Source organism: Globicephala melas, chromosome 5 (genome assembly GCF_963455315.2).
Source record: "Globicephala melas chromosome 5, mGloMel1.2, whole genome shotgun sequence".
In the NCBI taxonomy this organism is placed as follows: Eukaryota; Metazoa; Chordata; class Mammalia; order Artiodactyla; family Delphinidae; genus Globicephala; species Globicephala melas.
This window is the reverse complement of record NC_083318.1, coordinates 117735259-117748315: the sequence shown is the minus strand read 5'-3', so window position 1 is coordinate 117748315 and position 13057 is coordinate 117735259. Positions and strand designations below refer to the sequence as shown.

The 13057-nt window shown below is 42.0% G+C and overlaps 1 protein-coding gene across 2 annotated transcripts in view; it reads left to right on the top strand.

The window, feature by feature from the left end:
* The first annotated feature begins 277 nt into the window (after positions 1 to 277).
* The window catches only part of IL15 (interleukin 15), an 87512-nt gene continuing 74732 nt past the window's right edge, over positions 278 to 13057 (top strand). For both annotated transcript variants that reach the window (XR_009564063.1, XM_030878114.2), the window contains exon 1: positions 278 to 405. The gene's annotated coding sequence lies outside the window, so the exon portion shown is untranslated. The remainder of the gene's footprint in view (positions 406 to 13057) is intronic.

The window sequence follows — 13057 nt, the reverse complement described above, 5'->3', positions numbered from 1 at the left end:
TCCCCGAAAGCCTTCGCCTCGGACTCCTCCCAGCTCTGGCCGGACGCACGCGTCTCCCCACAACGGGCTACCGGCCGGGCCGCCCCGCCCTCTTCTGGGGAACGCTTGACCGCGACTTCGGTTTTAGGTGGCGCTCCGCGCGGAGGTATTTCCCCTTCTGACCCTTTATTGCCGTCGCGGGCTCTCCTCGCCATCCTCCGCTTCCAGCCGAGCACAGATTGCTCGTCCGCTAGCGGGTCCCCGCTCGGCTCCGCCGTCGGCTCCACCGACTCCGCACCGGCAGGCGGAGGGCGAGGGACGCGCGCCTGGCCAGCCCAGCCCAGCTGCGGGGTTCGGAGAAAGCGAGGTCCGGCGGCACAGAGCGCTGAGTTCTGCACCTCATCGAGCTCAGAAAGTTCAAGAAAGGTACCGCAGCTCCCGCTTCTTCCCTGCCCCCTCCCAAACTCCCCGCCGGCTGGTGCCAACTTGAGTGTGAGCCCAGCACGTCTGACTCTATCTTAGTCATCAAATTACCCTCCTCTGCTTTGATCAGGACACTTAACCTTCCTTGGGAGAGGAATCTGCAGGAATGGTTACCGTTTGACAATCAGGCCTCCGTTTATATTATTTCCAGAAAATCAGTGCTAGAAACTTGGAAGAAATGCAGGAGACTTGTACTGCCGTGAAATCCTTATTCAAAGTGGCTTTAAGTGAAAATCCAGTTAATTTTGTCAGGTGTTATTGAGACTCTTGCAAGTGTATACAATGTATTTGAATTTAGCTTATAATATATTGAATTTAACTTGAATTTCTATGCATTTAAAACTTTGTTATTTTCGAAGTATATGTAAGGCAAGATTAATTCTTCAGTGTTGCTTATAACAGATTCTTAAACAGGGTGAGTCAGAAGTTTAGAAACTGGAAGTGAAATGGTTGTCACTAGCTATCTCCATTATGTTTTTAAAAGCTACAGTCTAATGTTATGACACTGGTAATGGTATCTCCTTGTAACTGATAGGCATTCTTATCTTGTCAGTGGGCTTCTAGAGGCTTCTTTGACTTGATTGAATAGAGGCTTCTTTGACTTGATTGAATAAACAGATCAGATCTAGGTGGTTACAGCATCCTGCTGTGCAGAGGTGGACTGTTCTATGGAAAGCATCAGGGTACAATATACATTAAACTCCTGTCATTTTTATTAAAAAGCAGTGTGGTGGGCATGATAGACAGAGGGAGGAGATACAAAGGGAAGAACACAAGGATATAGAAAGGAAAGGACTGAAAACAAAGCAATAGCCATTTTAGATTTAAAAAGTGATGAAAAAATTTAAAGTTTTACTTAATAAAGTTAAGAAGTTTACAAAGTTCTGAAGGTTTGTTCTGGTTGTGTTTTAATGGCACACCCTTGTATTTCTTCCTCTGTTTTCTCCTGTCAAAGTTTTGGTCAGACTCAGAACAGCCTTTCCAGCAGTATCATCTGCTCTATGACAGAGTGACAGAGGGGTTAGGTTGGCCGCTGGACTTCTGGTAGGCAGAGTGTTCCCATACTTTTGGGTTCACTGTTCTCTGCTAATTTGGAGTGGGAACTCCAGAACCTGATTTGAAGCTACAATTTCTGGAATTAGGATTTTCCTACAGGTTACCAGTGGGTTTAAGAAAAACAATTTGATGCTTTCCGTTTAAATCCATGAAATTAATATGTAAATGTCAACAGCCGTATCACAGGACATAATGTTTGTCAATGCAATACATGTTTATAAACTTCTTTGAAGGATGGGAGAAAGCAGTGGTCTAAAGTTTATTGAAATAAAGTTTGATAATTGAAGAATTTTAAATCCTAGAAGGTTCTCCATCTCAGGTTTGCTGGCTCTGGGTGGATTTCAGGAAGGCGGTGAATGAAGCTCTGAAATGTTGTGTAAAGGGGATTTTTTCTGAGGAAAATAGCCATAACTCTAAGGAGTTTTTTAAATGAGTCTCGAACCCTAACAGTTTTTAAAGCATTTTAAAACTTAGAAAACTGCCCTTTCTTCCTATCTTGCTTAGAGTTTACTGTTTAGCTGTATTCATTATGTAACTATTCTTTTGAAGGTTAGTTAATGACAATACAGAGAGTACTGTTTTAGGTCCACAGCTTGACTATGGGAAATAATATGAATCATAGCTAACACTTGTTGAATTCTTATTATGTACTGGATGTTGTTCCAAGTATGTGTTTATTTTTTAAAAAATATCATAATAAACTTATGTGATGTAGGGACTGTATTTTATAACTGAAGAAATTGGAGCATAGAGTAGTAATTAAATAACTTTCCCAAAGTCACAGAGTGAGAAACTGGTAGAGCTGGGGTTTGAACCCAGACAGATTTAAGAGCACCAATATTTATGAAGGGTGATATTATTTCCATAGAAATAGTTCCCACAGTTTGACAGTGACAATCAACCACTATTTCATTTTAATGCGGAGTGCTATAATGATGGAACATTCATTTAAAATTAATGCTTATATGGTACTTGTATAATTGACCTTATTAATTATATATTTAAAGATTATCTTTATGAGCAAATGATATTCACATGAGTGTCTATATGTGTTTGGTTCCTTGGAGAAAAATTTTTTTATGGTTCCTGAATGAAAACATTTGTCCAGTGTACATAGTTTTTGCTGGTAGAGCTTGGCAAATAGGCAAATGTGGATTGATCGATATGTCTGTATCTATCTATCTATCTATCTATCTATCTTTCTATCTTTCTATCTACCTATATATCCATCCATCCAAGTAAAAGGCTGGGATTCAGGGAGTGATCAGAAGACTCACATATCACAGTGGAAGTGGTGTAGTCAACTATTCGGGAAGTCCCCTTTTCAGAAGATTTTATGGTCTGAGGGTTGGCAAGAAGCCAACTCCTGTTTTTAACTCAGTATTAGTGCTTTGATTTATTTACCCAGCGATTACAGATTACTTCATGAGACTGTTGAGGCCGAGCATCGCTTATGTGTTGTTGGCTGCTATCCTATTTTATGGATTGGATGGAAAAATTCCATAGGAAAGTTGAGAGAACATTTGTGGGTTTTGCTCATAGTGTTTACTCCTATTTAATGGTAATGTTACTAACTATAATCAATTTCATATATATTTATGATTATTTATTAACTTGCTACATGTCAGGGAATGTTACACTTTTTTTAAAAAAAAGTTATTCAGTGCCGGAATCAGAAATAGGAAATAAGAGGCTCTTTGATCTCTGTTCATTTCAACGATAGTATTTGTACACAATTTCTATCTGGAGGCAGAGTATGTATACACACATATCTTCCAGTGTTTTATCCCGCTGCAAATCTAGTGGTGCCTGGCAGGTCATTTTTAGAAGCAGAGGACTATATATAGACCACATGAGAAGGAGTTAAAAAAAAGTCAATGCCTATAGTAGGTGATCATATTCTAAGTTGTTTCTTTTCCAGATGCTGAAGGAGAGTGACAGAAAGTATTTTGTCAAGTAAAGGAATTGAAACCGAAAATGATCCCAGAAGAGGAAAATATTAGGGCTGTAAGGTTGGGGGTGGGGAGACTCTAAGGTCATGACACACGAGCCCAGTGACATAGTCAGTGATCTCTGTATCACTGAAGTCTCCTTACTGGGCCTCCTGCTTACATGCCTTTGGATAAAAATCTGGGACAGGAACTATGTTGACCCTTGAACAACAGGAGTTTGAACTGCGAGGTCCACTTATACAAGGCTTTTTTTTTTTACCGTAAATGCTGTGGTGTTACAGGATCCGTGGTTGGTTGAATCTGTGATGCAGAACCACGGATACGGAAGGACTGCGGTACCCAGGGCCTGCTGAAAATTACAGCGGATTTTCCACTGAGCGGAGTGTTGGCGCCCCTGACCCTGCTGTTGTTCAAGGGTTAGCTGTACCCTTGGCAGACTGTTAGCCCTGACTGCCAGCATTTTCAAATAATATTTTTTAATTGAACGTCTTAGTTAGATATTTTACAATATATTTTCCCAACTTTTTTGCTCTCCTTACTCCTCAGCACCAAAAATAAGCATATACAGTGAGATTTCATTTTCTAAAATAAATAACTATATTGTTAAAATTATTCATTATATTATTTTAAATATTATTAGTACACAATTAACCAAACTATCCCATTCACTTTTCTTTATCTTTTTTTTTTTGGCTGCGTTGGGTCTTCGTTGCTGCGTGCAGGCTTTCTGTAGTTGCGGCGAGCAGGGGCTACTCTTCATTGTGGTGCAAGGGCTTCTCATTGCGGTGGCTTCTCTTGTTGCGGAGCACGGGCTCTAGGTGCGTGGGCTTCAGTAGGTGTGGCACACGGGCTCAGTAGTTGTGGCGCACGGGCTTAGTTGCTCCGTGGCATGTGGGATCTTCCTGGACCAGGGATCGAACCCGTGTCTCCTGCATTGGAAGGCGGATTCTTAACCATTGTGCCACCACGGAAGCACCCCGCATTCACTTTTGATAAGTACTTATTAGCATAAAACTAAACTACATTGGAAATGATATCAGCGTAGAGGTGGGTAGTGTGGATATCACTGCTTTGACTAAAGAAGGTATCTCTAATATCAGTTTTTCCACTTGGCCCTGTATTTGGCACCTTGGACAGGCAAGGCGCATGGTAGGATTCTGGATGGGGGAGAGGTCCACCTTTCTTTCGTAAAATGGGAGAAGCATCATTATGAAAGAGGAAGCGGGGGGGGGGGAAGAGAACTTGCTAGAAATCTGCTTTGCCTCAGGCACATTTCAGGCATATCACTTACACAAAGGGGCACCGAAGGAAGTAGTGGGTCTGGAAATTCATTTCTTTAGAGCTCCCTGTGGTCATACAGACCTTGGAAAGTCATGGGGGTTCCCCAGGAGTGCCCGTCCCTCACTTCGAAGAGCTCTGATCTAGTTCAGCCTCATCCCTATCCCCTGCCCGTGGTTTCTGGACTGCCATGGTTCACTGTGCTTAAAAGAAAGTATGTGTGTTCACGCCTAGGGTGGCGGGGGGGCAGTAAAGAAGGGAGTGTGGCTGCGATAGATGCTTCCCACTGAAAGGAGTGAGGAGTAAGTTCCAGTCGGTCTTGGACAGCCTTTGCCCCCTCATCTCCAGTCATACCTGCTCTGCGCTCTAGACACACTTGCTGTATTCCTTGTCACTCCTTGTCAGCCTTCGAATGTCCTACTCACAAAGCCCACCGTCTCTAACTTTTGCTGCCTAGGCAGAATTATTCTCTCCCTGATACGAATTTATTTGGTGCTGTCTACATTCCCTTATAATAGCTTTTCTCTCTGTAAATTCATCTTCTTATGTGCCTGTCTCTACACTTACGTTTTGAATAAAGACAGGACAGTGTGTCCCGTGTCCCCAGCCAGGGGCTGGACACATAGTTGACTTATGTTGACCTCAGTGATCACTGGACAATTTGACAGCTAAGCAGAGGCATGCAAAAGCAGGTAGGAAACCTAAGTAACACAGCAAAACACATCGCTGGAACGTTATAATAAAAACACTATCTTAGGAAAATAAGTCTGGGCTAGGATTTATTGAAGAAAAGAACAAATTGGAGCTGAGGAAACCAGCCAGAAATCTATTGCACTCATTCAGGGATGTAGTCTCATTCCTATTATCTGCTCAAGGACACAGTTCTAGTAATTTTTCTTTTTTTTTTTAATTCATCATCAATTTTCTTCTCTAACGAGTCTTTCCCATTACCATGCAGGCATGCTATAATTTCTCCCATTAGAAACAAAAAACAAAAAGTCTCTGTTGACCTCATGTTTCTCTCCAGTTACCACCTGGTTTTTCTCTCCCCATTTTATAGGACAACTTTCAAAGTCAACCCTATTCTGTCTCCAGGGTCTCTCTTCTCATCCTCTCTTGACCCAGCCAGGCTGTCATCCCCACTATTGTATGAAAAATGCACTTGTCAAAGGCACTAAGAACCCATGTTAAATCCAGTGATTAGTGCTGGGTTCTCTTCCTAGGTGCCCTGTCAGCAGAACTAGAAAGTCCTTCATTTGGCTTCCAGGCCATCCCCTCTCCTTATTGTCCCTTTTCCTCACCAGCACCTATTGCAGTCTCTTCTGCCAGTTCCTTGCTTTCTTAACCTCTAAATGTAGGCATCTGTGGGCTCAGTTCGTGACCTTTTCTCTGGCTGTGCTCAATCCCTTGGTGTTCTCAATCTCATGGCTTTTGACACCTTCCCAAGTGGTGATTCATAAATGCATGTCTGGAGTCATGACTTTTCTCTGAACTCCAGACTCATACATAGAAGCCTCTTCACCATCTCTGATTGGATATCTAGTTCTCACTGGATTCCTGACTTAACCCCCAAAACTGCTTCTCCCACTGTCTTCTTCATCTCACAAATCCATTCTTGTAGCTGCATAGATAATTCTTGTTTTCTCACACCCCACATTTAATCTGCTAAATCATTCAGCTGTGCCTCGAAGATAGATCCCACATCTGACCTGCTTACCATCTTCACTGCTGCCACATGGGCCCAGGCCACCGTTAATCATGTCTCATGGTATCGTGGCAAGAGGTGGTCTCTCTGTTGCTCTACTTGTCCCTCCCCCCACCCCAACCCCAAGAAGATTTCAGTTATCTGTTCTTACTTATCTGCATTAAACCAACAAACAAAACCACAAAACAAACAAACAAAAACCACTCCAGAATGCAATGGCTTAAAAAACAAAAATTTGTTATTTGTCATGATGCTGCAGTCTGGGCTACATGCAGCTGGTCAGTTCCTCTAAGCCTGCTGGGGATGAAACACCCAAGGAGGTTTCTTCATTTGTGCATCTGGAACCTCAGCTGGGCTGGCTGTGAAGTTAAAGGCTCCTCCTTTGATTCTTCCTTTTCCGTAAGAAATAGCTCTTGCTATAGCAGTTGAGCAGGGTGCTTCCTGCTCATGGTGAGTTAGGGATCTAGAGACTTTTTTGTGTGTCCTTCTTTTTTGTTTAGCTGGTGGGGCTTTTTTTTGGTGGGGGGGAGGGTACCATTTTCTTATAAACCTTGGGGGCTTCCTGTAAACTTTATTGAGGTTCACTCCATTGGAAAAGACATACCCAGAAAACTCTTGAGACGGACTCCGGTTTACTTTGGCTGTGAGTCAGAATGCTGTAGGAAAAGCCTTCAAGGCCTTTAGAAACACCTTTGTCTCACTGATAGGGTCTATGAGGTGCCACTTTAAATCCATTCTAGATTTAATGAGGCGTCTTCCAGCCACATACTTGATTTGATCTTTAACCTGAGAGTCCATTGTACTAATAGGCCCTGGATTTGATCTTTACCCTAAGACTACTTCTTTCTTTGAGAATCTTGTGTTGTCTCGAGAGACAAGAATGACAGTAAGTTTAGTTTTCCAACCTAGCAAGTCCTGGGTTGAATGATTTCTTCTAAATTCAGCTTGAATGTTCCTCGTTCTCTTCCTGCAATTAATCCTAGGCTGCAAAAGGAAGCCAATGATCACATTCAGAAATTTTCTTAGCCAGGTCCACAAGTTTATTAGATACGTTTTCTTTCTTCCATATTATTGCAGGCAACTGTGCAACATGAGTTGCCCTCTCTCCAGCCTCTAATAATAATTTCATCACTGCCTTTCTCGCCTCACTAACAGTGAGTGTCCTTGCTATGTACTCCCCAGGTGTCTACCTATCACCTGATCTTATATCAATTTCAGTGTCAATTACTAATTGCTATGTAAATAACTAGCCCCCAAATTTAGGAGTGTAAAATCAAAGTGATTTTATTTGTTTAAAGTTCCAAGATTAGAAGTTTGGACAGGACCCAGTGGCAATGACTTGTCTCTATGCCAGAATGTCTGTGGTCTCAGCTGGTATGACTCCAAAGGACTGTCTGAGATTGTTTAAGAAATTGGGTCATATGTGGGGCCTCAGTCCTGGCTGTTGGCTGGGTTCCTTCATGCTTCTCCACTTGGCTTTTCCCCATGGCTAGATTGGGATTACTCACATGGTGGTCTCAGGGTTGTTAGACTCCTTACATAGTATCCAGCTTCTATAAGAGGGAAGCAGGAACTGCAGATGCTCTGAAGGCCTGGGCCTGGAATTCCCAGACTGTCACATTTGTCTCATTTTATTGCGAAAAGCAAGGCAGGAGGCCATCTCAGATTCAAGAGGAGAGGACATAGGCTCAGCCTCTTGCTGGGTAGTATGTTATGCTTGTTCATGGAAAGAAGGCATTGATGGGTGGCCACCATCTTGAAGATTATCTGTCACACGTTGGGATCCTGCTAAAGCATTGATCCAGTTACGCCACTCCTCTATTCACAACCCTCTATTGCCATCTCATTGTACTTCAATAAAAGCCGAATTCCATTACAGTGGTCAGTAAGGCCCTCGGTGATTCGTACCTCTGCTGCCTCATCTGCTCTTCCTCCCTTAGCTCAGGGCTTCAGTCACACCGACAACCTTTCTATTCATCACCCATACTGCTCTGTTCTTGTCTCCGTGTCTTTGAACTTGCTGTTCCCCCTGCTTAGACTGTTTTCTCTCAGATGTGGCCCAGTCCCTTACTTCATGGGGAGCCTGGCTCAAATACCCTCTTTGCAGGGAGGCTTTCCCTGACTGGTGTACTTCGTGTTGCATTCCCACCAGCATTCTCTGCTTAAACTCTCCTCCAGACGCCCACAACTACTTGCCGTACTGCCAGGTTTACACTACCCTATCCAAAACTCTTAGGGTCGGATGTGTTTGGAATTGAGATTTTTTTCAGTTTTTGGACAGGTCATTTTTATAGACTGAGTTGTGTCTCTCCCTCTCCCCACCAAATCCGTATATTGAAGCTCAACCCCCAGTGTGACTGTATTTGGAGACGGGACTCTCAGGAGGTAACTCTGGTATACGAGGTCCTAAGAGTGGAGCCCTAATCCAGAAGGACTGCTGTCTTTATTAGAAGAGGTAGAGACTCCAGGAGTTGACACGTACAGAGGAAAGGCCATGTGCAGACGTAGTGAGAAGGTGGCTGTCTGCAGACTAGGAAGAAAGTCGTTACTGACCCTTCCAGCACTTTGCTCTTGTACTTCCAGCCTCCAGAATGTGAGAAGATAAATTTCTGATGTGTGAGTCATCCACTCTCTGGTATTCTGTTACAGCAGCCCTAGCAGAGCAGACTAAGAGAGTGACATAATGCCTTTGCTATATACTGTGTGACAACTACGGTATATAGTAAGCTTATCCAGGGACCTCCTCAAAAGTGAAATAAATGCAGATTGTAAGTAGTCTTATGCCAGTTCATGTTTTGTTAACCAGTAAATTAAGCAAAACGTTCAGTTCTTAGAGCCCTTTTGAGTTAAGATTTTCAGATAAGGAGCAATGGACTTATATATGTTTTATTTAATGATTTGTTTGTTAATTCTCACCTGTCCCCATTTGCACATGAGCTACAGGAGAGCATGTAGTTTTATTTCATTCATTGCTATATCCCCATCATGTCAGTGCCTGGCAAATGATAGACTCTCAATAAATATTTGCTGAGTGGATGCTAAAGGGTAGAATATGTTAAAAGTAATGGGGAATAAAAGAAGGGCTATTTCAAAGAAGATCTAATTTGTTTATACATTTTATTTATTCGTTGAATTGATTTAAAATAATTTTGAGTGCCTAGTATGGGCCAGGCACTCTTCTAAGCCCTTGATGGGCCTTCATTCAGTGAGAGGTGCAGAGTACAGGGAGGATCCTGAGGACTGAGTGGGAGTGAGGAAAAGTAGACATTGCAGGACCTGATATGGGTCCTAGCTAAAACACGGGGGTGAGGCAGGGAAATGGATGCGCTTCACTGTGGAAAGCTCAAGATTGAGATAACAGTGGAACGTAAAGCCGAAAATGTCCTGCAAGTCATTAGAAGTACTGCACTGAAGATCGCGTGAGCTGTTAGTACAAGAGATTTTAGTTTATGGGTTAATAGTCAAGAATTATTGACTGAAGCCATTGACTGTCGGAATGTCTCCCCAGGAGGCAAAAGTATGTAAAGAAGGTTTGGGGTCATACGAAGACCAGAGTGTCTGTTACTGAGCTGCGCACTCTGGAAGAGGAAATGTTCAGGCAATGTCTTCAGGAAAGCGTTGGCCAGTTTCCAGGTCTTCTAAAGAGAACGTTAGGCTTTTCACACTTTCTAGCCTTTGCTTGCCTGTCCTGCGCACTCTGTCTGCTCCTCTCATGATGGATTTTATATTCGCCATATGCCTCTTCTTACACCCACATCTTTTCTTTTCTTTTTTTAATTGAGGTATAATTGACATATAACGTCATGTGAGTTTCAGGTGTACAACATAATGATCCAACACTTGTGTATAGGACAAAATGATCACCACCGTAAGTTTAGTTAACGTGTGTCACCATAGATAGTTATAATTTTTTTCTTATGCTGAGAACTTTTAAGATTTATTCTCTTAGCAACTTTCAGATATGCACTGTAGTACTATTACCCAGAGTCATCATGCTGTCATCATGCATTACATCCCCACGACTTATTTGTATTATAACTACAAGTTTGTACCTTTTGACCCCCTGCATGCATTTTGCCCCCCACCTCTGGCAACCAAGCACCCATGTGTTCTCTCTACGAGTCCCTTGCTCCATGAAGTTCTCTCGGCAAAACCTCAACTTTACCTCCTCTCTAGCCACCTGGAAATATTGATCACGCCTCTCCTCTGTTCTGCCCCCACTGATGGATACTTCTCTAAGTACCTGCAGTATTTTCTATATTGACTCGTACTCACATTGCCCCTCTCCTCAAGTAAATGATACAGGTGGTACAAAGGATGACAAGAATTGTGATGGAGTTGGAGGGGCTGAAGTTTGGGAAACGCTGTGTCCTTGTGTGCCAAGCACTTGCTTGGTACACAGTAGAGCTTTAATAATGTTATTTTTGTTGTCAGTAGTCTATCACATATTGCTGAGGGGATCAAGTAATACCAGGTTCTGAGAAAAGGAGTTTGACTGGAAATAAGTCACTAGTGATCACATAACGGTTGGAATGTCCCAGCATATGCTTTATTGTCAGTATCAGGAAGGGAAATAGAACTTCCTGAGAGTCTGATTTGGGCCAGGCTACAGATAGAATCCTTACACTCATTTTTAGATGATACAGATGAGCTTCTTAGATTAATATGAGGTTTTTAGAACTGAGAAAAGAAATAGCTTGTTTAATAGGTTTTTTTTGCCAGTTTTATTATTTGAAAGAATAATTGTATAAATTGCAAAGTAAATGCTTCAATTAAAGAAAGGAAGTAGAAGCAAGTCACACCCTATTTTCTAAATTCCTTCAAATAGAAATCCTTTCGTCTTCCTACCTCAACAGTATTTGCTAAGTATTTTGAAAAAAAAAATTCGAAAGTACAAAAAAGATGAGAGGAATTTTGTAAAAATTGTAGTATTGTTAATATTTAATTTATTTGGTGTCTTTTTTCCTGAGAATCCAAGAGAACAAATATGCAGTCATAACAACATTGTCACTTTAAAATTTGCAGTAATTCCAAATGTCAAATTAAAAAAAAAAATCTATATTTCATATCTTTCGACTCTATGCCTAGAAAGCAAGATCCTTCTCATTGCTTCGTGCAGGACTTCTCAAACTTCAGACATGTGGTTTTCTGATGGCTTATTAGATTTGATATTGAGGTATTTCTCTTCTGCACTTTGACCTCTAAGGCACATTCCTCAGCTTCTGCAGTTCACAAAGCATTGGCTTCTGGCGATGGTTTTGAATCAGGGAGGCTAACGACAGACCGGAAGCTCTCCCAGTCATTGGCAGATGTTTATGATTTACTGAGCACGTTCCCTGTACATGGCTCTCTGCCAAGCGCTGTGAGGGGTAAAAACATGCACCAAACATGATTCCTTTTAGAGACTTATTATCTAGTGGAGCAATGAATATCTGTGCACGAAGAACTGAGGTACCCAGTATACAACTGTCCATGCTCTAAAGAGACCATGCTTTCTTTCATCGCTAAACGTACGGACGTGCACGTCCCTCATTGGGACTATTTCATCCAATGTCTTTTCCTCACTCTTCCTCCTGACCTACTTACCTGATCCAGAGGTGTTACTTTGACATTGTTTTCTCTGGGAATATTTCCCCTAAGCCTCCAAGATTGGATTAGGTATCTCCCATTCTTAATTTCATTTAGTAAATATTTCAATACAGTTGGCCCACCGTATCCACGGGCTCTGCATCCTCGGGATCAACGGACTGCAGATTGAAAATATTCGGGGGGGAAAAAATTCTAGAAGGTTCCATAAAGTAAAACTTGAATTTGCTACTCACTGGCAACTATTTACATAACGTTTACATTGTGTTAGGTATTGTAAGTAAACTATAGATGGTTCAAAGTATATCGGAGGATGAGTGTAGGTCATATGCAAATACTGTATTATTTCATATAAGGGACTTGAGCATCTGCAGATGCTGGTATCCGTTAGGGTCCTTGAAGCTGGTGGATACAGAAAAAGGACTGTGGTTAGCATTTACTGTCAGCCACATGCCAAGCACTTTCACCTGTGTAACCCTCCCAAGCTCTGTGAGATGTTTTCCTCACCACTTTTTAGGTGACGAAACTGAAGCAGCAGGAGTTTACGTGCCTTGGCCAGGCTCCACCGTGCGGTGGAATTAGAGTTTGAACCCAGGTCTCTCTGCAGAGCCTGCACTCTTCACCTAGCGGGTGCTGCGTCACTGGAAAAACTAATAAGAGGCATAAAGATTAAAAGGGAGGAGATAAAAATTACCATTGTTTATAAATGAAAGCTGTGAATATTAACAAACTACGAAGACTAGTAAGCGAGTTCAGCAAGATGGCCAGGCAGGCAGAAGAGTAACAAAAAATGAAGAGCATTTTTCAACACTAAATAAAATGTTAGCTAACATAACACAGTAGTAAAGTACTCAGAGCAGCAGGAAGACACCACAATCAAACGGAGTTCACTTAAAGCTTGTTTGGATGGCCCAATATTAGAAAATCTATCAATATGATCTTAAGGCATGCAGAAAAAGTTATTATCAAGCTCTTAAATAAGAGCTTGATAAGATTAGATGGGATCATCCAAATAAAT